At 43.5% G+C, this 25,742-nt stretch overlaps 1 protein-coding gene and 1 pseudogene across 3 annotated transcripts in view; one reads left to right on the top strand and one right to left on the bottom strand.

The window, feature by feature from the left end:
- The window catches only part of LOC146839523 (uncharacterized), a 108,274-nt gene that overhangs the window by 4,795 nt on the left and 77,737 nt on the right, over nucleotides 1-25,742 (top strand). Inside the window, exons 1-2 of one of the 3 annotated variants that reach the window (XM_085651567.1) lie at nucleotides 20,786-20,831; nucleotides 22,375-22,442. The exons of 1 other annotated variant lie outside the window; for it this stretch is intronic. The gene's annotated coding sequence lies outside the window, so the exon portion shown is untranslated. Of the gene's footprint in view, nucleotides 1-20,773; nucleotides 20,832-22,374; nucleotides 22,443-25,742 lie in introns of those variants that run through there. One more of the 3 variants, XM_085651566.1, reaches the window with a different exon arrangement.
- LOC146839524 (toll-like receptor 5) lies at nucleotides 18,530-20,151 on the bottom strand (annotated as a pseudogene).

The following is a 25,742-nucleotide window of genomic DNA, read 5'->3' as shown; positions in this document are numbered from 1 at the left end:
TTTCAGCTGGCGTCCGGATCCGGAGGCTCTAGCCACGGATGCTTTTCTGCAAGTATGGCCTCCCGTGATGTGTTATGCGTTCCCACCGTTTCTAATGATTCCCAGGGTATTGGCCAGAACCAAATGTTATCGCTCAGAATTGATTCTGATCACTCCTCTTTGGAGGGCACAAGCATGGTTCCCGGTTCTTCTAGAAATGTCATGTGCAGTTCCGGTTCTTCTTCCCCTTCGTTGGAATCTGTTGTTAGACCCTCTCCAATCTCCGCATCCGTTGATAACATCAGGTCAACTACGGCTGGTCGCTTGGCGGATTTCGGGGATCGTTGGAAAGTCCCTGGCCTTTCGGGAGACGCTACCAGATTTATCAATGAGGCTTGGTCGCCCAACACACACAAACGTTATGCTACAGCATGGAAACGATGGTGTGATTGGTGCTCTTCACGGGATGTGGATCCCTCTGCAGCAGATGTCTCCTTGGTAATGAACTTCTTAGCGTCCTTAGCCGCTTCAGGTCTTGCTTATCGTACTGTTAATAATTTTCGATCAGCCATCTCGGCAGGTCATGTGGCCCTTGAGGGCAAACCTCTTGGTGAGCATCCTTTGGTGTGTAAATTACTTAGGGGTATCCGGTTGGTCAAACCTCCGTGTCCTAAATATTCCGAGCTCTGGGATGTCTCCATTATTCTTCGATTCTTGGATTCCTGGCCTGTCAATCAGAGTTTGTCTCGCAAACAGCTTTCTGCCAAACTAGCGATGCTACTTTGTTTGGTATCATGTAAACGTGTATCTGATATTCGCGCTCTTGATCTAGCGGGTCGTAGTTTTTCCCCGGAGGGGGTTACTTTTCTGGTCACTAGACGCACAAAATCTAACATTACTTCTGTCACTTATCCCGCGTTTCCTGCAAATCCTAAACTATGTGTGGTTCAATGTATCCGAGATTATGAGGTAAGTACTGCAGGTTTTCGTCAAGATTTGACTGGTCAATTGTTGATTGCTCTCCAGAAACCTTTTCGTCCAGTGACTCCAGCTACACTGGCACGTTGGGTGCGTTGGCTTATGAGCGAAGCTGGTATTGATGTTTCCAAATTTGGTGCACATTCTGCTCGTGGTGCTATGGCATCTAAGGCTTTTTCTAGGGGAGTCACTTTAGTGGACATCATGAAGACTGCTGATTGGTCCTCTGAATCTACATTTAAAACTTTTTATTATAAACCTATTGTAAATATTGCATCTGTTGTGGTGGCTCAGCTTTGAACAAGCATAATCGGAGCCTCCGGTCCTGACATAGAATAAAAAATTTGCAAACATTCGTGACAAGAATTTTCAATTCTATTAAGGACAAGGAGGCGAGGATTATCCCACCCATTTTCAGTATTGTACTGTTTGATTTACACTGTTTTATGATGCATTGTATATTTATGCTCATGTTTTCCCCCCCCCCTTTTTTGACTATATCCCTTCTTGGGAGTTTGGTATTACGGCTTTATGTTTCTATTTTCAGGTTCTGATCTCAAGTGAGCTCTGCTGCCCTGTTTTGATCTTAACGAAGGCTCTTCGTCGTCTTCCAGAACATGCTGTTCCTTTGCAGTTGTCTTCACGTTCGTTGCTGCCTTTGGCCTTTGGATTCTTTTCGTTGAATGGACTTTTCCAGTTTCCTCGCGTTCCAGACTGTGACTATATTTTGCCTTAACTTTTCACACAAAGAAAGAGGAAGTGGTATTCTCTTTGACTGCATTTATAGTGGCCTACTCTATGGTTATGTCGTGATACCCACTGGGTTTATGGGTATTGTAGTACTTGTTGTGTTTTTTCTACTTTCTGATTGGCTGCTGAGATTTTCAGTAAAGAAAATGAGAAGCATAATCCTCGCCTCCTTGTCCTTAATAGAATTGAAAATTCTTGTCACGAATGTTTGCAAATTTTTAATCCTTCATAGATTCTTCTTCACTGTTTGCGGGATACTTGTGTGCAGACAGCGCGGAGAAATGCCACACTCTTCCATCACTCAGACGAGCTGAGTTACCAAAAACGTTCCTTACAGACAACGGGGGCGTATATCTATTCTGTGTTTTCCCCACGTGACCACTTCTTCTTACTTTGACTAGATCTCCCACTTTGAGTTCCACGCTTTTACATCCGTGTTTCTTATCATAGTATTCTTTTGTTTTGTGCTGAGCTTGTATAAGTCTTTCTCTGACTGCACTGGTTGACCACTCCACTCTTTTGGCTGCATTTATCCAACCCACATTGTCTCTAGATAGCGGAGTTCTACCACGCATAAGCTCAAATGGGCTATGCCCTGTAGTGTCACTAGGTGTAATGCGGTAAGCCCACACAGTTTTTAACACTTCTTGTTTCCAGTTGAGGTTATTGGTTGCAGCCAATTTGATAGTGCTCTTCAACACTCTATTAAACCTTTCGACTGCACCATTGGCAGCGGGGTGATACACTGATGTCGTCTTATGCTTAATTTTGTGTCTTTGTATATAGTTTTGAAAAATATGTGACATGAATTGCGCGCCATTGTCGCTAATTATATGCTTGGGAAGCCCTTCCCTGGAAAATGTCTCATCCATAAATTTCACAAGGTTATGTGCATCTGGCTTGTTAGTTATCTTAACTTCCGGCCATTTACTAAAGTGATCTTTTATAACTATCACATACCATTGTTCCTGTGTCTCGGTAATTGGCCCCATCACATCGATTCCTATTCTCTCCCACGGCATGTAGGGTGAGGTAATGGGTTGTAAAGGTGGTCTGAATGTGACTTGTGATTTGTCTGCGTCCATGCACAATTTGCATCCTCTGATAGCTCTTTCAACGTCTTTGCTCACACCAGACCACCAGTCCATATTCTTGACCCTGTTTTTTGTTTTAGCAATACCAAGATGCCCTTCATGGCATATTTTCAGAATATTGGTGCGTAACGACTCAGGTGGTATGAATCTTCCACTTCTTAGCAAAAATCCATCCTCCTGGGACAATTCATTCTTGACTTCCCAAAAATGTTTGAGTTCCTCTGGTAGCCTATTCTTTGCTGGCCATCCTTTATTAATTTTTTCCATGACTTGGACGATGGTGTCATCTTTCTTCTGTTCAGCGAACCACTCCTCTCTTCCAATCCTGCTGTCCTCTTCTAGAATGTTTGCAATGCACATTTCTTCATTTTCCTTGTCAATCTGCTCCTTATTCTTCATAGGCATTCTGCTAAGATAGTCAGCAACAACGTTTTTCACCCCTGGTATGTAATGTACTTTGTACACGAAATCAAATAAACGTACAGACATTCTCGCCGGCCTTGAAGATGCCGTGTATAATCCTTTCGTGGTCAGTACTTTGGTTAGTGGTTTGTGCACAGGTGGACCATCCTTCCCCAGATGTACTGCCAGAAATGCTCTAGTGCCCATACGCATGCAAGTGCTTCGCGTTCGATCACTGAGTACTTTTCTTCAGCTGGCGTTAGTGATCGTGAGGCGAAAGCCACTGTGTACTCTGTGCCCTTGGAGTCTTTCTGGGTTAGGACTGCGCCTATACCCTTGTTGCTGGCATCAGTCGTTAAGTAGTTCTGTAAGGTTGGATCATATCCTTGCAATGGTAATGCCGTGCACATATCATTTTTTAGGTTTTGAAATGCAGTTTCACAGTCCTTATTCCATTCGAACTTGTTCTTTGTTTTGAGCCGTTGTCGAAGATCATAAGTTTTCAATGCAAAATTCCTGATAAATTTGGAGTAAAACTCCACCAGCCCTAAGAACGATCTCAATTCATCCTTGTTGGATGGCACAGGAGAGTCTTTTATTGCTTGTAACAATTCCATTTTTGGACTAATACCTTCGCCGGTTATTTTATGGCCAGGTAATTGACGGAATTACTTGCAAATTTGCACTTGGCATGTTCTGCGGTAAGGCCCTTTCTGTCCAAAATTTCAAGAACTTGCTCAACCCTTTTATCGTGTTCTTCCTTGGTCTTCCCCATAATTAGGATATCATCCTGGAAAAGTAAAATTCCTGTTACTCCTCTGAAGACATGGTTCATGAGTGTTTGGAACATAGCTGCCGCTGAGGCCAGGCCAAAAGGTACCTGAAACATCCCTGTGGAGTAATGAAGGTGGTGAGTGACCTGCTGTCATGATGTAAAGGCACTTGGTGGTATGCGGATTTCAAGTCCACAGTCGAAAACCATTTTATATCCTTGGTGGCAGCTAACATTTCGTTTATTTTGGGAAGTGGGAACTGTTCTACAATAATGTTCTGATTGAGATCTCTAAGATCTACACAGAGCCTCAATTTTCTGTTGGCTCGTTTGGCAATTACCAAAGGTGCGACCCATTCTGAGGCATCAATTCTTTCGATAATTCCTTAGTTTAAAAGTTGATTTAATTGAGTTTCTACCTCCTCTCTGATGGCAAATGGGATATTTCTTGCTTTATGTATTATGGGTGTGTTAATTGGTTTAAGTTTTATTTTATGTTGATATCCCTTTAGCTCTCCAACAGTACCACTAAATACTTTGGGATATATTTTGAGCAAGGATTCGGCGTAGTTCCCATCATCGAAGAGACTTAGCACTGGCTCTTCTTTGCTTGGGTCAAGGATGATTCCCAAACTTCCCTGATCCATCCACCCCAGTACAGATGGACCAACTTTAGAAACATATAACTTACTGTCTGTTTCACGACTTTTGTATCGAAAATTGAGTCTTTTATATCCACACACTTCAATGGACTCTCCAGTAAATGATCTTATTTTTATATCTGGTTTCTCTAGATCATTTCCCAGTTCTTGTTCAAATTTATCTTTCCACACCTGTTTGTTGACTATAGTGTATGGCGACCCAGAATCTGCAACAATGTCAATATTTATTCCACCAATCATCATATGACATATTGGTTTCCTGGTTTTGGTTACCATTTCTTTTGTGCTTATCATATTCACATTTTCACCCCATTCATCATCAATGTTTAACACGTACATATTAACGTCATCATAGTCATTGTCATTTTCACTTGAGTTCTCACTGTACTCAATAATTTTAATTCTTTGCGGCTTTCTTTTGTTGCATGCCTTCACATAATGACCCTTCACCCCGCAATGCGTGCACTTACCTTCTTTGGCAGGGCATTTGGGATCATTTGCTAAGTGAGAAACACTCAAACATCGGTAACAATGAATTCCGGTTCTGGTTTCATTTTTCTTGTACACTGTTCTATAGTTTTTTTGATTTACATTCTGTTTGTTATAGTTCTTTTTCTCAACAACTTTGCCTACAACATCCCCTTCTTTTTTCTCTTTTGTTTCAGATAGAACTGCTTTTGCGCAGTGCCCTGTAAGTTCTGCCTTTCTGGCAATATCAATTATGTTCTGTAAAGGATACTCTCCTTTAGCCCACAGATTATCTTGTATGTTTGAATTAGATCCTTGCATTACTATCTGATCACGGATGAGTTCGTCATGCAAGTCTCCGAAACGACAATTTATGGCTAGGTTTTTCAATGCAGACACGTAGTCGTCAATAGATTCACTGTCACCTTGTTTCCTGTGGAAAAATTTGTAGCGGTCTACTCCGACGCAGACTGTGGGTTTATAGTACGTGTTGAGATCGTCAATGGCATTACTGAAAACGTCACCTTCATTTTCAGCTCTGATTTTTTTGTTTATAGCATTGTACACTTTTATGCCACCAGCTCCTAATGAATGCATAAGCATTTTATACTTTCTTTCAGGTTTAATTTCATCATCTTCTTCTAGTGTGGAAATGTAATTCAAAAAATAATCTCTCCACTCTTCCCATCTGAAAACAGGCTCACCCCCTGCCCGTAAAAAGGTCTCTGGTGGTGAGAGATTCCATACGCACCCTGATGCCATGACACTAAATTTTGTTGTGTCCGCTTCAATTTAGAGTATTATGGTAGAAGAGTTAAAAGATAGAAAACGTGAAGTAAGCGGGCTGGTTTGAACAATCCTGAAACAAAAATTGTGAGGTAAGTTCATGGGATGTGTACCATTATGCCAACTAAATATTCATAAGTCTTTTGCTTGTGGTACAGATAACAGAGTATTTGTAAGTGGAGGAAATGTTCCGTGTACACAACGTGCCCGTGAGATTTTTACTTTTAAAATAGATGTTGAAAGCGCCTACTACATATGCAGTTCAGCTCACTCTGACTCATCTTCATTTCGCTGAGTGCCGATTGCAGGGTACACGGTTGAGTTTAGTTGTTTAATCCGGTGCGCGCGTAGAGTTTTGCTTCAGAAGTGAAAGTTTTCATGTGGTACGTCGATTTGGCAAGACGTTCGTCAAAGCTAAAGACTAGACAGCATAGTATTGAAGAGGAGGGTTTTCCAAAATGGCGGCACGTTATCACGTGAGGGCGTGAGGACGTAGGTTGCAGCTGAGAGAGCAGTTGTTCGTTGACGAATGACAGTTGACAGATGACGGTTACACAGCGGTTGAGTTTAATGTTAGAAGCACACGATGACGCACTAGGCATGTGGTTTTTCTTCACAATCACTCAACAACGCTCTGGAATAGAAGATTTGCTTCAATGTAGAACCTTCTATATTTTTGAGAATAATAGCATCAACGTTGCAGGTTTTCACATAGGAGTTACGGCCGTACTTTACTTTTTTTTTCGCAGAACCACAACCATGAAAATTTTTCCGTGAGGCATAAAGTTCGTGAAAAAATAAAGGTTATCTTCTGTACCTTGTATTACTGAGTGAAATTCCTGTCGTTGATTTTAGCAGAACTTAACTTGCTCGTCCGATCCTTGAGAATGCAAGTCTCATATCAGATTTTATTTTTCTGACGATCGTGGGTTCCGTGTTGGCACTCGTCGCCAAGATGTTAAGAATGCTCAGGCACGAAGTGGTGAAGTAAGTTCCTTTATTAGGAATGCCAACACATGCTCCAACAGGTAACGGAGCGGAAGACGACTTGCCAGGTCGGCGATCAGCTGTCAACTGTCAGGGAACAGCTGGCAGCTGATGACCTCACTGGTATGGTGTCTGCGCAGGGACACGTGAGTGCAAAGCATGAACGGTGTCCAGGGTAGGACATAAGTGGAACGTAACAGATGAGTGACGAGAAAAGTAGGGATGAAGGAGAGAATGGGTCTGAAGGTGTTTGGGACATAGGCATTAAAGACGTACAGTAAGAGAGGTGGTGTTTTTCAGCGACGAAGTGGCCGAGAGCCCAGGAAGGTTTGGAGGGCAGGGATAACAAGATAAAAGCATGCATGCACGTGCTAGCCCCTGCTTGCTCCAGCGAGCGCGGCGCTGCTCGTGCCCCAGCCAATACTCCATCACTCCACAATGTAATAGACCAGATTCCGGAGGCTCCGATTTTATAGCAAGGCCCGGAGGCCAATATTATGCATAGTTCCTTTATTACTACAGCAGCAACATCACAAGGAATTAGAATACGAATAAACACTCTAGAACCCTGAACATGCTTATAACCCCTGAACATTGCTGCTCGAACAACAAGATAAGTACATTTGTGTGAGCTGTATTATTAAGAGATAGAAGGTTTGATTGGTAATGTTGGGAGAAAAAATATCAATATAAAGTTTTATGTTGTGAGGTGAGCCTTGAGGGTTATTTAAAAAAAACCCAGAGCGCTTTAATGAAGGAATATGTTGGGTAAATAAGCGTGTATGAGGCATGGAGGGAGAAGTTCTGAATACGTTCAGGATATTGAGGGTGTTTATATGCGGCGATATGGAAAGTAGGCTTGGTTTGGAGAAAGGTTACCGTTTTAAATGAAGGAGAGTCCGTTACGTGCGCGAGAGAAGAAGGGCTGTGCGCGGGAGGAAAGGAGGTGAGTGGCTGTGCGCGCGTCAGCGCAACAGCGCTCGAGCGCATGGCAGGTTGCGTGAGAGCGCGTTAGTTTTGAAACGATTGAGGATTTGAATAATTGAAGCCGCCGTACAAACGTGACGTACGGCGGCCATTTTGAGAGCTTGGGGATGAGCAGAGGAAGTCATTGGAGATATTTCGGCCATATTTAGGGAAAACGGTATTGAGATGTGATGACAGTTTCTGTCAGGGTGTGATAGTTTTTTCACAGACGAAGGTCGAGTTTAGGTGAGAGAGGTTAGGAGTTGATTGTGAGGAGGAAATTGGAAATGTTTCTGAGGGAGGTAGAATTTTGATCTAGGTAGGAGGAGGAAATATAGAGGAATATTTATATTTGATTGGTGAAATAATTTAGAAAAAAAAAAAAAATAAGATGGAAGGTGCAGATGGACATATGTAGGAGAAAATGAAGTCCTATATAGAGAAAATGTTTGATGGGTTGCCAGCATCAATTGATAAAAAAAAATAGAAGATACTTTTGAGAAAAGTTTAAGGAAAAGCGATAATAGACAAAAAAGTGGTGAGGAAGAGAATTATTGGACGACTGAAGATGTCGAGGTTGTGGCAGGAAGGTCTGGTGTAAGTGGAAAAAGGAAGGAAAAATGTGGAAAGTAAGAAAATAATTGGTGACGAACATAAGGTTCGAAAGGAAAAGGCTATAAAGGCCAAAGTAAGCGCAATAAAGGCGCAAAAGAGGAAACACAGTGCGGTGTCCTGTGATTCGAGTTCATCCTCAGGTGATGTGGAGCTAACATGTAGTTCTAGCCTGGAGGATTCCGATGTTGAGGAGGTCCCTGTAAAGAAAAGGAAATATGAGGAAAATGAAATTAAAATGGAAATAGGAGAATTTTTGGATCCTCAAGGGGAGGATATGTTTGATCCACTGTTGATTCAGCATCCATTATCACCTCAGTGGACTCCGGCTGATCACGTAGCCAAGTATATAAGATTTTGGATTAGGCGGGAGATACCCAAGGAGATGAGAACAAGGCTACGTTCAGAGTGCCCAAGGCCTAGTTTAAATAGTAAGGTGGCATATACACCTGAGTTAGATCAGAAGATGTTGGCCTTCATAAATAAAGGTGGAAGGGACCCAAGGAGAGGACTCGACAAGGGTTTAAAAGGTTGCCAAGACAGGCTTTTGGACGTCTTGGGCCCGCTGACAAAGGTTTTTGATATGTGTGAGGAGGCACATAGTAGTAACCCTGGTGTGGATGTAATTGAGATGCGCCAGTGGCTGCAAAGGGCGATCTGTTTACTTGGCAATGCGAATGCAGCTTTATGCTTGGAAAGGAGAAAGAGTATACTCTGTAAAATAGACCCAAAGCTTGCAGAATTGGCTGGCAAGGAGTTGGGTGAGGAAAGCGAAGGCTTACTTTTCGGAGATGATTTCGTGAAGGACATGGCCAGATATGTTGGCACCATCAATAGCCTACAAAAGGTCCAGAAGGACATAAGAAAGGTTTTTGGAACGGCCGGGCGAACGCGGGGTCGGTTTCCCGGCCGAGGACAGGGCTTCACCAGAAGCAATTTTGGAAGAGGCACAAGACCCTATGGTGCAAGTTATGGAGGAGGATATATGTTATCGAGGTCAGATCAGGGAAGTTTCTTTCCGCAAAGACAAAGGGGAAGAGCAAGAGGATCGCGTGCTGAGAGGAGACCAAGAGGAGTTTCAGGTAAGATCTCTAGCAGGCCATTCTGTTACTCGAATAAAGTTGGACGGCAGACTAACCCAATTTGTTTCACGTTGGGAGGAGATAACTCAAGATCCTTGGGTGTTGGAAACTATTGCTGGTTACAGGATAGATTTTATCAGTACTCCAGTACAGGTGAGAATACCACAAATTTTAAGATTCTCAAGAGAGATGGAGTTGCTAGTGACAGAGGAGGTGTTGGCATTGGAAGAGAAAGGTGCGATAGAGCCTGCAAGGGAAGTACAAGGCGGATTCATAAGCTATTTGTTTTTGGTGGAAAAAAAGGCATAATTACATAAATGGCGCTTCAAGGGTTCAATAGCCCTGACCATAGCTTTATTAACGGAGTGCTGAACTCCCACATCTAGAGCTTCGACGAGCTCGTGCTCCAATGACCCAGAGGGTTCCTCCTCAAAATAGTCTGCCTCATCATAATAATATTCAGACATGGTAGGCACTAGGAAGTGACAAAATATATACCCACAGGAGGAAATAAAGGAGCTAATATGCACTGTCAGAGGTGTAAAGAACTGTAAGGGAAATGACAGTGGCCAATAAGGGGAGTGGCGAACCCCAGGCAAGCAAAGCAACACAGGAATGTAGAAATTCCAAAGTGCTTAAATTTGTAAATATTTAAATGTGGAGGCAGGGCTTGCCTATCAATGCCACTCTAGGCAGAGCCTATGCCAATTATACAGCCCAAGCCCTTATAGCAGAGCTGGACGTCGCTGAGGAGGCTGTCAAGGTTGTGGGTGTAGAGCAATTGAAAGCACTGCTCCTGCGCTCCAGAAATACCGGGTATTCACGGAGGTAAAAAGCCGGTATGCAAATATGGCCGCCGCGCATGCGCGGAATGGCCGAAACACAAGCCAGAAAGAGGACTGTGCGTCTGACCGCGCGCGTCCTCACTCCCCGTCTCCGACTCCACCGAAAGGTTTGCGGGCACAATGCGCCCATAACCGGGAGGCAGGAAGCGCTCCCAAGAAGGCAATGCTCCTCAAACGGAGCGGCACAAAACGCACAACAATGGGACAAGCGCCAACGCGGCAATGAACGATGCGCGAGTGATCGCTAAGCGGATAGGGGACACAGCCGCGGAAGCGCGCACATTGAAAAACGACAGTGCGAGCAACGCACAAAGCAGCCCAATGAGCATACAGTTAAAATGTAAGTACAGTCCAGCAAATAAGCGAAAAGCATGCATAGATAAAGTAAAAGATGAAAAACACTTAACTGGCTGCGGAGCAGCAAAGAAAGAGGATGTAGTATTCTCTTATGCTCCTTATATAGGGGTCTACTCTATGGTTGTCATGTGATACCCAGTAAGGTTTATGGGTATTGTAGTATGTGTTTGTCTTTTTTACTTTCTGATTGGCTGCTGAGAATTTTCAGTAAAGAAAATGAGAAGCATAATCCTCGCCTCCGTGTCCTTAATGGAATTGAAAATTCTTGTCACGAATGTTTGCAAATTTTTAATTTTACAGCAAGGCCCGGAGGCCAATATTATGCATCCTCCCTTTTTTTGCTCCACAAACAGCAGCAACAAAACACTAGAATTTAGAATACATATAACTTCTAGAACACTGAACATGCATATACACTCAGAACTGGCAGCCATCTTCCTCTTTTGTTGCTGCTCAGACACAGATAAGTCACATTTTAAGCTGTTAAATTTGTGAAGATAATGCAGATTTTCCACAGTTTTAATGTATAGAAAATCAGGATTTTATTAAAAGGCACGGAGGCTAATATTATGCATAGTACCTTTATTGCTACTCCAACACAGCAGCAACATCACTCGGAGTTAGAATACAAAAACACTCTAGAATACTGAACATGCTTATAATCCCAGAACAGGCAGCCATCTTCCTCTTTGTAGCTGCGAAAACCAAGTCTCAGTCTAAAAACATCCTTCCGTCTTCAATACTCTTCCATCTTCAATTTTCTCCAATTCTCTTCTTCTTCTGTTAACCTATAAAACAAACAAATGTATTTATAATAATGGGTGGGCACAGTGGAGGGATAATATTCGCCTCCGTGCCTTTAATAAAATCATGATTACCATACATTAAAACTGTGGGAAATCTGCATTTTATGGCAAGGCCCGGAGGCCAATATTATGCATGTTCAAAGTTTTTCTAAAACTGACTCCAACACATTTTACACATTTTCCACAGGTTTAAAGTAAAACCTTCTAAAGGTATTATCATTAGACCAATCTGCCGCTTTCATAATTCCATTCAAACTAAATCCTCTCATGTAAGCTTTACTCGCCATTGCTCCTCTTACTGAATGTGCTCCAAAAACACTAATATCCACACCAGCCCTAATCATTACACCTCTTATCCATCTCGCTAATGTCGGAGTTGAAACTGCCTTATATGGTTTCACATAAGAAACTAACAATTGTGTGCAACTTTCTGATCTCAAACCTAAAGTTCTTTTTTCATACTCCTTTAAACAACTAACCACACATAAAACTTCAACACCCTCAAAAAGTGGGTTAAAAATTGATATAGACATAGTCTTTGTCCTTCTCCTAATTTCAAAACAAACCCCCTCTGGCTGAAAAAACCTTGAATTTACCTCTAGAGCCTTAACATCCGAAACCCACCTAAAAGAAACTAGACACACAAGCATAGCTAATTTCCATGATAAAAGTTTCAAGTCTAAACCAGAATTCGCTCCCCAACTTTCCAATTCTTTTAATACCCCTGAAACATCCCATAGGGATGAGTACTTTGCTCTTGGTGGGTGCTCCAATACGTACACTTTTAACCAATCTTCTAATCGAAGCATGTTGACAAACTAGGAGTCCTTCAACCAAAACATGACCTGCCGAAATCGCTGACCTACTAGAATTAACTTTACTATACGCCAAACCCTCTTCAAATTGTTCTGACAAGTAATTTGCAACCTCTACCACAGGTGCCGATATGGGATCTAAACCCCTCTTAATACACCAATCATCCCATTTTCTCCATGCTGAACCATACGACCTTGAAGTACCTCTTGACCAGGATTTAGACATGAGATCCTCCGCTCTCTTTGATAATCCATGCATCTGCCATACTCTCCTGAAATATTTTTTTTTTTTTTTTTTTTTATGTAGCTTATAAAGCGCACAGCTACCCCCGGAGGGGTGTCCCGGCGCTAGAACCTGAGTCTTAGAGGGGAGAGAAGGAACAAACAGGGGAAGTGGCATGAAATCAACCAAGCTATTAACCTTAACTGCCCTGACACCACCATTTCGTGAACGTTCCCTTGAACATCTTTTAGAATTTCCCTTCTATTCGGCAAGACCACCGGATCCTCCACCAAAAGGTTCATTAAGTCCGGAAACCACACCTGAGCTCTCCAAAAAGGGGTTATCGGCACTAACTCCGCTTGTTCCCTCCTGACCTTGTTCAGGACTCTCTGGATCATTGAAAACGGAGGAAAAGCATAATTCCTCCCCTCCTTCCATATCTGTAGGAATGCATCTACCCCTTTCGCCTCTGGATCCGGTCTCCAACTGTAGAAATCTTTCAACTGAGCATTCAGTCTGTCTGCAAAAAAATCTACCCTCAACGGACCCCACATCCTCTCAAAACTCGGAAAAACTTACCTCTTCAATCTCCAATTGCTTACATCCCTCCGGTATCTTGAATACCAATCCACTTCTACGTTGTTCAACCCTGGTATATACTGAGCTTCAGAGGCGCAACTAGAGCCAAATTCCGGGGGGGGGGGGTGGGGGGCTAAGAAAAAATTGGAGCTGCAGGGGCTCTTAGAAGGGGTGAAACAACAGCGAGGCCTCATTAACATGCAAATGGTCTTTTAAAGACCTGTGAAGTGCTCGGGTGCGGCTGTGTGTGTGCCGGGAAGCTGTCTCATCCCGGGCTGCCACACGCGACGGGGGGGGGGGGGGGCTGAAGCCCTGTGAGTCCAATGGGTGTTGCGCGCCTGCTGAGCTTGAACCTTTATCTCCCTTGCCAAGCAAAACTCCCAAAACTCCTTGGCTAGCTCCGCCAACCCTCTTGACCGAGCACCTCCCAACTTGTTCACATAACGAACCACTGACAAATTGTCCATTTTCAAAAGTACACAACACTTCACTCGATCCTTCACAAAACTCTTCATCGCAAATGACCCGCCAGAAGTTCCAAACAGTTTATGTGCATCTTTCCCTCTTTCTTCGACCATTGTCCCCCTGTTGCAACCATTCCACACCTTGCACCCCTTTCGTGCATACTCGCATCCGACTTTATCTCTGTTTCTGGCATCTCTCCAAAAATCGCCCGTCCATTCCATTCCTCTAAACTCCTCATCCACCAATCTAACTCCTCCTGAGTTTCTTGATTCATTCTCACTTTCTGTGAATATCTTGCGTCCTTCCTTAAATAAAATGCCTTCAATCTCTGTAAAGCTCGATAATGAAGAGGTGCTGGGAAAATCGCCTGAATCGATGATGATAGAAGGCCTAGCAAACGAGCCAACTGTCTCAGAGTAATCCACTCCGCATTCCTGACTCTCCTCACCTCCTTCCTGATTCTCCGTACCTTCTCCATCGGCAATTTCAATACACATTCCAATGTCAATATCTGAGAACCTAAAAATTTCATTTCCTGTTTCGGAACTATACAAGACTTCTCCTTGTTCACTACAAAACCTAGATGCTCTATGACTTTCACTGCAAATTCTGTTTGTTCCTTTGCTAGAATTCTCTCCTCAGTCATTATCAGGATATCGTCCAGATATACAATCGGTCGAATCCCTCTTGATCTCAACCAGGCTACCACAGGTCTCATCACTTTTGTAAAGCACCAAGGAGCAGATGTTCGCCCGAACGGAAGACTCTTGAATCTCCATCTCCTCCCTTTCCACCTGAATTGCAAAAGGTCTCTTTGCTCTTGACACATTGGAATCGTTAGATAAGCATCCTTCAAGTCTAACCTCGTCATCCAATCTCCTTTCCTCAACAGGTCTCTCAACATATGAATCCCTTCCATCTTGAAGTGATTGTAACCAGTCTCATTCCTTTCTCTTTTTTTCTCCACCAAAAACAAATTGCTTATGAAGCAACCTTGAACCTCTCTCGCAGGCTCTATTGCACCTTTCTCCTCCAAAGCTAACACCTCCTCTGTCACAAGCAATTCCATCTCTCTTGTGAACCTTAAAATCTTTGGTACTCTCTCCTGAACTGGAGTACTGATAAAATCTATCCTGTACCCAGCTACAGTTTCCATCCTGTAACCAGCTACAGTTTCCAACACCCATGGGTCTTGAGTAATTTCCTCCCAACGTGAAACAAACTGGGCTAGTCTGCTGCCCAATTTTATTCGAGTAACAGAATGGTCTGCTAGAGGTCTTACCTGAAAATCCTCTAGGCCTTCTCTCTGCACGCGAGCCCCTTGCTCTTCCTCTTTGCCTCTGCGGGAAGAAACTTCCCTGGTCTGATCTCGAGAACACATAACCTCCTCCAAAACTTGCTCCATAGGGTCTTGAACCTCTTCCAAAATTGCTTCTGGTAAAACCGACCCCGCGTTCGCCCGGCCGTACCAAAAACCTTTCTGATGTCTTTTTGAACTTTTTGTAAACTGTTCAATGTCCCTACATATCTGGCCATGTCTTTAACGAAGTCAACCCCGAAAAGAAGATCATCGCTTTCTTCGCCCCCAACTCCTTGCCAGCCAATTCTGCAAGCTTTGGGTCAATTTTGAAGAGAGTACTCTTCCTTCTTTCTATGCACAAAGCTGCATTCGCGTTCCCAAGTAAACATTGCCCTTTGCAACCACTGGCGCATCTCAATCACATCTACACCAGTATTACTGCTATGAGCTTCCTCACACATATCAAAGACTTTTGTAAGCGGACCCAAGACGTCCAAAAGCCTGTCTTGACAACCCTTTAGACCTTTGTCTAGGCCTCTTCTCGGATCCCTAACACTTTTATTAATGAAGCATAACGTCTTCTGATCTAGTTCAGGTGTGTATGCCACCTTACTATTGAGACTAGGCCTTGGACACTCCGAACGTTGCCTCGTTCTTACATCTTTAGGGATCTCCCTTCTAATCCAAAATCTTATATATTAGGGCTACATGATCAGCCGGAGTCAATTGTGGTGATAACGGATGTTGTATCAATAACGGATCGAACATATCCTCTCCTTGAGGATATACAAAATCCCCTATTTCCAATTTGATCTCCTTATCATCTATTTTCCTTTTATTTTTTGGGACCTCTTCAACATCCGTGTCCTCCAGGCTAGAACTACATGTCAGTTCAACATCACCTGAGGATGAACTTGAATCACACGATACTGCACTGTGTTTTCTCTTTTGCGCCTTTATAGCGCTAATTTTGGTCTTTATAGCCTTTCTTTCTGAACCTTACGTTCATCATTCATCATCTTTTTCCCTTTTTCAACATTCTTTTTTTTTCTCTTTCCTTTTTTGACCTACACCAGATACTCCTGCCACCACATCAACCTCCTCTGTAGTCAAATAACTTTCCTCCTCACCACTTCTTTGCCTATTGTCTCTTTTCTTCATACTTTTCTCAAAAGTATTTTCTATTTTTTTTATCAATCGAAGCTGATAAGCCTTCAAACATTTTATTCATATAGGATTTCATTTTTTCTTCAAGATTTCCTTCACAATTCTCCATTTTAACATGTTATTCACTAAACCACACCTCTTCAAAAATCCCTAAATAATTTTTCTTATTTAAATCTGCCAAATCTTACCTCTCTATAAGAAACTTCTTCCAAACTTAAGACAACTAAACTCAAATTCCAACCTCCCTGACCAAAACTTGACCTTTCCGTGTAAAAAACGATCAGTTTCTGACGGAAACTGTCAATACCTTTTACCTTAACCTTCTTCCCTAAATATGGCCATCAGTTTTCTTTAACTATTCAATCTCATCTCTCCCAACCTTCCAAAATGGCCGCCGTACGTAGCGTGTGTACGGCGGCTCATTTATTCCATTCTCCTCGTTAATATTCAATCAACAATGCAAACGCGCTCGAGCGTGACATTCTAACCGCTTGAGCGCCGTATACCATCACGCGCTGATGCGCGTCAAGTAGCCCGCACCTGGTCTTTCTCCTCACGCACTGCCAATCTGCCCTCGCGCATGTTACGAGACAAACATTCCGATCTCCGTTACAATTTAAACGGTAAACCCTCTAGCGCGACCACTACTCCTCGCGTCTCCCGCATTAAATTAACTTCTTTTTTGTAAACAAATATTTCTGAAATGTCGCCCCAAATTTTCCACTCACTCTAATTAAGCCTACATTCTGCTTAAATCAACAATACACACCCTTATATATTCAAAACAACTTTACTAATTTTAACTTACAACCTTTTACTCCTTATAAATCTCCTTTATTAAAATATCAATTACCATCTATTAAATATATATCTTAATTAAGCTATCATAATACAGTTCATATGAATGTACTTATCTTGTGTTCGAGCAGCAACAAAAGAGGAAGATGGCTGCCTGTTCTGGGATTATAAGCATGTTCAGTGTTCTAGAGTGTTTTTGTATTCTAATTCTGTGTTTCAGTAGCAATTAAGGTACTATGCATAATATTGGCCTCCGGGCCTTGCCATACAAATGTGTATATTCTATTTAGTTTGTATTTAATTTTTTTCATTTATATGTTTTTTAATATAGACATTTTAAGAGTATAAGTCTGTATGTATGTTTAAAAAAAAAAAAGGGGGGTTTTGAGGCGAATTTGTCTATTGAGGCTTAAAGAATGTTTTAAAGGTGAGCGTACACAGTTCTAATTGAAAGGTGATTTTGTTTTCATTTTCTTTTTTTTTTTTGTTCTTTTTTTTGGGTGGGGAACACTATGCTTAATACGTTCTGTAACATAACATCAGGGGCTTTATTGCCGATTAGGGTATGTGGGATGGGGTATGGACCAGAGGCTGGATGGAGTTGTGAAGTGCTGAATGTCAGAATATCAATAACAAAAATATTGTCTAACAAATATTGTGGACTAAATACCGCTTACAAAATATCTGTCTGTTGGGTGTTGATTTTGTCTCCTATTAACTCCATCAAGACAATATTTTTGTAAACAATATTTAAGAGGCAATATTTTCATAAAAAGATAATTTGGTCCATGGGATTCGGCTGCGCCACCGTTGTCAAGGAATAAGTTGCCCATGTTGGCTGGTTGATGAAAGTGTGGCGAAATTGGAGAAAATATTGTGTTGGTGATAGACATGTTATGTACTCATAATGTATATTTACTGGAGTATGAGGTGTGCATTGATGACGAGATGTGAAGAAATGGATATTAACATGGATGAAAGCGTGAATTGATTGGCTGCCGAAGTAGGTATGTGTAGGAACAGTAGGGGGTGGTGACTACAGACATCAAAGAATGTTTGGATTAATTGTCTTGTAAGGTAATTAAAGGAAGATGAATGGAGGCTTAACATCAGAAACTAGTATCTAACTTCAGGAAATACATTCATATGTCTGTCAAAATTGCCTTCCATAGCAGTGCAGACTGCAGACACAGATGTTGAAAGCGAGCATTTTCGGGTACAACCCTGAGTCAGCGTTTTTTGTAGCCTGGTATCTTTGTACCACTTATTAGACACATTTGAAATACAAGCAGATGACTAGAAAAGAGGTTACACCCTGATAATATTGAGAATATTCCATTTTAGGACCAAGCATCTACATGCAAAATCACAACTAACAAATGGGTAAGCATTGTCCTTATTCCAAGGTCAAGGGGTAATATCCCGAGGACAGTACATCCATTTCTTCCCTCTCTGCATCATTCCCGAGCCTCTTATCAGTCTAAAGGGATAGTTTTTTTTGTATGAGGTAATCCCTTTAATATGGAAGGCAGAAAAAGCACCGCTGAATTCGTTCTGCAGTCTTTTTTCATTCTGTCATGTCTATAGTAAGAAGTGTAGCTCTTCTCACCAAGTTTTTAATAGTACCACTCCATCTTTAATTTTGTCTTAGACAGGTTCTCTCAATGTATGTTAGTAGGACAGTGTCTTGGAATGATATCAGAGGGACCCGGCAACAACCAATATCATATTAGTAGTTTTCATCCATGTTGCAAAATCCAACAGATCACAGTGACATACGAAGGAGGTGTCTTTAAGATCCAGGAATTTCAGGGATGGCAAATGCATCCACGCAGCTGATGAAAGGGTAATGAAGCTGTTACTGTTCAACCGCAGAATTTTAAGTGATGTCAGACCCTGAAGGAGCTGGTTGGGAATAGACAACAATGAATTACTGGAGAGATCCAGATTTTGTAGAGACACTAGGCCCTGAAGCAGGTTTTCCGGCAAGGTTGAGAGATAATTTTGAGATGGGTCTAATGATATCAGTTTCCTCAAATTATAGAAAATGTTCAGGCAAGCCCCCGAGGTCCACACTGTACCCAGGGAGTTGTGGGACAGATCCAGAATACGGAGATTGTTGTCTTCAGGTATCATAGCCTCTGGGTTGGCAGAACATCTAGAGATAATTTTGTGAGACAAAAAGAGGTGTTCCAGTGTTCTAATACGTATGATTTGTCAGAACTCTCCCAGATCCTGCAGGCGGTTATAGGCTAAGTCAATGAGGGTCGCACTGCCGGCAAACAAACGTATACCATACGCGTCCTTTATTCGATTTTCTCCCAGATTGAGAGATTGCAATGAACTTGCATCACTGAAAGCATCATACTGAATGGCACCAATGTGATTGGATTTTAAATCTAGGGAATGAAGGGGTGAGGATTTTAGAACTTCAAAACTTTCTCTATACAGTTCGCCTAAAAGATTGTAGGACAGATTCAGTGTCTGAAGATTATGGAGCCCAAAGAAGGCCTCCTTGTCAAGCCTGTTGATCTTGTTAGAGGCCACATTTAATGACTGGAGTTGAGGAAGGCATGAAAAGACCCTGGGGGACAACTTTGAAATAAATCCATGTGAGAGATCCAAGGACATGACATTGCTTTTATTCAACCCAGAGAAGGTTGATGCATTGACATCCTGTATGTTTTTAAACCCAAAGGAGCTCCCTAAACTGGAAGAATGTTGCATCTGCACATGACGCACTTTGGTTCCGGCAATAGTCTGGAAGAACTGCTCAGCACCCTGCACAGTCCAAGGGTTGGAGGAGATGTCCAGGGTGTCGATGCTGATGTTGTGAAAGGGGTTGGTACACTCTGGTTGGCTTATTCTTGGCTGTCTATATGACAGTTGGTTAGACGAGAGGTCCAACATAGAAAGATGGTGGCCTTGGAGGTGCTGAAGATCTTCTCCACATATTGCATCAATTTTGTTGAGTTTCAGGTGCAATGACTGCAGCATCTTCAAGGCACTAAAGCTAGGATCAGGTCTTACCATTTGGATCTGATTGCCTGTGAGATCCAGCTTCTTCAATGACAGAAGTTCTTGAAAGTAGCCATTCTGCAGCACGCCATCCCTCAAGTCATTATGGTCAAGCAAAAGGACCTCCAGTTTGCGCGCACACCTCTTTCTCTTTCTCTTTCTCTTTCTCTTTCTCTTTCTCTTTCTCTCTTCTTCTCTCTCGGCTGCGTCTACCACACACCGAAGTAAACATACTGGCATGACCCATGTCTAGGACACGTGTCCCAGGTTTGTCACTGAATGATGAAGTCACCATTTTCCCCACAAGAGTTTTGCAACATAATTTTGCATCAAGATGCACACGAGAATCCACATTTTAAAAGAGCCATTTATTCTGGCTCAATAATAACGTACTGTAGATTCACTTGTATGACGAAAACCTTAACTCTTCGCGTTTCAATGTAAAGTACGATTCACATTTAAAGTATAGTTTTCCATGTTCATAAACCCACTGTAGAGTAATCTAAACCTTTAGTCCTTTTTTAGGTCTCGTCTGAGACAGCGCTTTAGCGCTTCTCTGGCGAGACTTATAGTAAGCGAGTTTTGGCAGTGCAAACAGTGGCTTTTCAGGCCGCCAAATACAGTGCATGTGCGCCGGGCGCGCGCACCATTTGGCAGCCTGAAAAGCACTGCCTGATCACTTGCTTTGATGTCCTCAGTGAGCCGCGCGGCCACTGAGGACATTAAAGTGCACACCATTTGCCACCCCCTTCTTGCTTGTTGTTGTCTACGTCTTTTTTTTTTTACCCCTCCTTTAACCCCTCCCTGACGCACACGTCAGACCCTGCCGACAAATGTAAGAGCCGGTCGTGGTTGGGGGCGTGGCCCCCTCCACTCCCTCCTCGCCTTGTTGTTGTTCACATTTGTTGCATCCCAGCATGGTGAGCTTTATATTATGAGGCGTGCATTTCTTTTGTTCGGCGCTGCATTAAAAATAGCAACTGGCGCTGTGCCCTCTCTCAGGTGCTCCCTTTCCCCAGCAATGTTTTCAGTGCGATGTCTGCTCCACATACTTTAAGCAGCACTGCCGGCGCCGCTGCTTTCCCCCGTAATCCAGACTTGTTCCAGGCACTTCGCCTGTAACCTCACCCGGGAGCACGAGAGGGCGGGGGAAGAACCGGGAGTGCTGCGAGAGAAGGAGCAGACATTAGCCCTATCCGTCCGTCTTTGGAAATATTCAGCTTTCTTTAACTTTAAGACTCAGCGCGGCGCCCACTGCAAGACACTGCGCATTCACTCCACCACTTCCCTATCTAGGTGCCCTCTTGCTGCCCTGGGACCGATTGAGCCCTCTTTGTCCAACACGCTCTTATCTAGATTAATTGATTGATATCTGCCCTCTGCACGTTTCCTGCCCATGCTCTGCCACTTTCTTGAAAGGGTTCACTAACTAGAGTTGGAAGGGTCCTCGGTATAAAACAAGCGCTGGGGCTGCTCTGTGTGTGAAACCGCCACCAATCCTCTCTTAATTAAAGTGCCCGGACTGACCTTAGACTTAGAGCTGCTTCTGATAAAATGGCGTTTGCCGAGCTCTAAATGAGAACATGCGGAGGCTTTGTATATGGAGCTTGGTTTGAGTGAAACAACATCTAATTAGCGGCAGTAATGGGGTCCAGAAAGTCAGCAATTATAGCAGAGTGCGACATTTACTCTACGAGAGGGGATTCCGGTGATGTCTTCAAGTGGTTAACACTGTCCTGTGAACCGACCAGATAACTGTGAGAACATAGTCGAGCCTTCGCAAAACCGAACGATACTTTTTCTATAATTACTCATTTAATAGTTGTTTTTATAGAGCTCACATTCCATCCAGTTGTGTGTCAAGGTGCTATAGCTGCCATCTTACTTGTATAGATCGTGATGGAAAAAGCGCAGCGCTTGCTGAGTACCTGTGACAAGAGAAATGCCGAAATAAACCTCATGTTACACTCCAGCGCACTGTGTACCCTGATGCAAAGCATAACATCCATTGCACACCGACAGAGCACACAGCTGGGCACAGAAACAAAATGGGGTTATGTATTTTAAATGTATTAATCGTAGAGCAAAAGAGCAAGTGATGGCTTTGTGATTTTTAATATATAATATTGAACATGGTAAATAAACTGCCATGCCCGTCCACTCCATCTAAGTTCACCTGCGCCATGTACTCGCAGCACCAAAATATTTCTGGCTGGTGGTGGGTGCTTTAAAAAAGTAGAAGCAGACAATTATGATGATTTGAATGTGGCAGTAGGTAGCGTTTCGACTTTGACGAGAAATACTCGTTTCAAACCTGCTCTTGGGGGTTAATGCAGCCTTGGACCCCCGACCATAATACTGTGCGGGCCCAATTCGCGAATGGCAGGCTTGAAAGCGTGGGGTGTGCGTGTCAGGGGAGTCACCCCCTTCTTGCTTGTTTACTTTGTCTCTGGTTCCCCTCAGGCATCCAGACTCTGCCTCTCTGCGGACTTCTCTGGGTGACCCCTGGTGACCCCTGCTTGTGGACACAGGTTTGTCTAAATGAGGTACATCATGCCACTGGCACGCTGGTCCTATGCCTCGCTGCTCCTCAAACCTGCTTTGCCAATTTTCTGTTCGAAATTATGAGCTAAAACACAGAATAAGTGCTTTAGCCCGATTTCTTAACATAACACCACTAAAGCTGACATTCATCAATAGATTGTGATAAATTAACTGAAGTGTAAGAAGCGGACACGTTGTGGGGCTGTGGCTCTTGAAAAGTGGGGGAAATTGTCTTGCGTTATCTATTTCTAATACAATACATTTGAAGTGTCTGATTAAAAATGGGCAGCGGCCGAGAAGATGTGTTTATCTTTTTTCTTCTTAGCTTACTCATTGCACTGTGTTTAGATTTCTCTTTTCAGATTTCCTCTTCCCAAGTACTTGTTTAGTTTTGCAGGCCGTGGCGTGCTCCTTAAAGCACTGTTTGCTTTACCCCTCCTGCTTCGCTCGCCCCCCAGATAGCACACACGCAACCTTTCCCTTAATGAGGTGACAACGCCTCTTCAGTACTCACTCCTCTGCTGCATTTGCTGCTCTGGCTGACTGCCTCCCTCCGCCCCAGGGGTCTCCCCCCGCCGCCAGGGAACAAATCTGCCTGCACTATGTAAGTAGCATTAACCACACTCAAATGTTACAGAAATAATGAACAATAAATATCTTCTGCTCCCCCTCTTAAAATAGTTGTTTGACCAGATCGGAGTAAATCAATGTGTTCAGCATCTGTTGGCGCCTCATTAACATTTATTAACAATGTCCTTTCGGGATGCAGCTTCAAGTGTGGAACAAACTCCTGTTCCCATACCTGCAGTCGAACTTCAGAGGCGGGTTAGTTCTTGCCTTTCCTTTCCCCCTACTAGTTATTTAATATTTACATGACATCGTTTGCGTGATTTACATGCCGAATATTTTCAATGTTCATTTGGTGCACGGACTCTCTGAGGCAAGCCCGGCTTCTCAACACTCGGCTCTGACTCCCTCTATTAACTTGTCGACCACCTCTGATGTTATACTGTTTACACCCCCGATCCCCTCCCCACTACTATCCCCCACTTCACCTCGGAATCCAGTGTGGTATGCTCTCAAAGGTAGAAGCCTGCCTGCAGCCCTCTGCCCCTCCACCCCCCCTGCTCCCCCAGCAGTGTGCACGTTCAGTGCCAGTCCGCAACACTCTGCCCCCAGCGGCATGCACGTTCAGTGCCAGCCTGCAGCCCGCTGTCCCACAGCAGCGTGGAAGCTCACTGGCAGCCCGCAGCCCTCTCCGCCTCCACCCCCAGCAGTGTGCACGCTCAGTGCCAGCCTGCAGCCCTTTGCCCCCAGCAGTGTGCACTTTCAGTGCTACCCGCAACCCTCGGCCCCCAGTGGCATGCACGTTCAGTGCCAGCCTGCAGCCCGCTGTCCCACAGCAGCGTGGAAGCTCACTGGCAGCCCGCAGCCCTCTCCGCCTCCACCCCCAGCAGTGTGCACGCTCAGTGCCAGCCTGCAGCCCTTTGCCCCCAGCAGTGTGCACTTTCAGTGCTACCCGCAACCCTCGGCCCCCAGTGGCATGCACGTTCAGTGCCAGCCTGCAGTCCTCCTTCTCCAGTGGTGTTCCACATGCAATACCGTGACAGCCTGCAGCTCTCTGCCCCTCTTACCCAAGTGGGGTACACGCTTAGTGCAGCCCGCAGTCCTCTGCCCCCCCAGAGGTGTGCCCGCTCAGTGGTAGCCCACAGCCTCTGCCCCCTTCACACATCTACAAACTATTCAAACGTTTCACACCACTCCAGACTTCTTGGCGCATCATTCGGTCTTCTTCCGAAACCAAGGTGTGAACGCTTTTCAAACACATTCAGCTGAAAGGGTGCCACGGCAACACTGATAACTATCTTAATTAGGAGGCTAACTTTCAGTTTATTGTAGGATTGCTGTTTCCTTTCACTGCAGATTCCTTTTTTTTTTATCCTTTCTTTTTTTCTAAAACAACGTCTAAAGTTAATTCAATGCCTTTGCTAGCTTTCGTTTTACATTTTGCTTACACAAACATTTACGTGTAAAAATGCAAGTGCAGAATGCTTTACTCTCTATTTTGCTCGCATAGTAAACATGAACTCACCATAACAAGCATTTGAGCTTGAGCTATTGGCACTGTAAATGGCAATGCCTTTTATTTATGTGTGGGTTTTTAAAACATAAATAAAAGGCATTGTCATTTACAATGCCAATAGCTCAAACTCGTATAAATGCGAGACCTATTGCATTGCAAATGCTTGTCTTACATACTAGAGCCCAATTTAGGTAGGCCTTTATGTAGATCAAGGAAATCACTTATTGAATGATGGCCGTGCGACTAGCCGGAAAGTGTTGAAAATAAGAAGGGTTTATTTTAGAAAGGGGCAGGCTACGGCTACGTGTATTATGCAGCGCAGTGGCCGTCTTGTGGGTGAATGGAAATTCTTTCGGGTGATGTGATGCTAGAGGGAGTGTGTATGGAAACCTGGGGAAGATCATTTAGGGGCACTAACTTCAAACCTCAGTCGGTGCTACTGAAATCACCTGAGCTATTCAAGCCACTTGCATTTCTGAGGTCACGGGAATCATTAATGTTTCCAGCACCACTCATGTTTCCGGAGGCTTCAAATTCTCTCACCTCACCAGCATTCATTTCTTTTAAATCATCTAACATCCAACTCTTGTTACTTTTTTTTCTTGCCAATCTGTATGTTGGCCTTAATCCCCTCATTACACCTGGCCAATTTGCTGAAATGCCACACATTCGCATCAATGTGTTTAGCTGAATTTGTGAACAATTTGACAACTTGATCCTGGCACCTGAGCATTTTGATGAACTGCTCCCTCTCTCCCTCTCTCTCTATCTCTCTCTCGCTACCTCTTTCTCTCTATCTCTCTCTACACCTCAACCAGTTGAATTCCGGGAAGTCCAAACCATCAGTATTTCAAATCTGCGCGTGGGTAGGCTGAGCCGTGCAGCTCAGAAAGGGATGTTCTTTTTACATAATTTGTATTTAATAGAATTGGGAAGCAGGAGAACAGTCTCACAGTTGAGATAGGGATTCACATACACTGGCGACTGCTTTTGAATTGGCTTTAAAACCATTCAAAGATGGCTGCAGCGTCTACGTGGAGTGCGGTGGACTAAGTGGCAGCCGGAGCCTGATAGCACTGCTTATCCTTTAAAAAAGAAAAAAAAACAAGCATTGGCATAGCCAATAGGTCTCCCCTTTGGGAACTTTATAAGTGTTTAGTTATCCAGTACAATATCCTTGGTGCAACAACATCAAGTGTTGCAT

The sequence above is a fragment of the Triturus cristatus genome, chromosome 4_1 (genome assembly GCF_964204655.1).
Source record: "Triturus cristatus chromosome 4_1, aTriCri1.1, whole genome shotgun sequence".
Taxonomy (NCBI): domain Eukaryota; kingdom Metazoa; phylum Chordata; class Amphibia; order Caudata; family Salamandridae; genus Triturus; species Triturus cristatus.
This window is presented reverse-complemented; position numbering and strand designations above follow the sequence as displayed.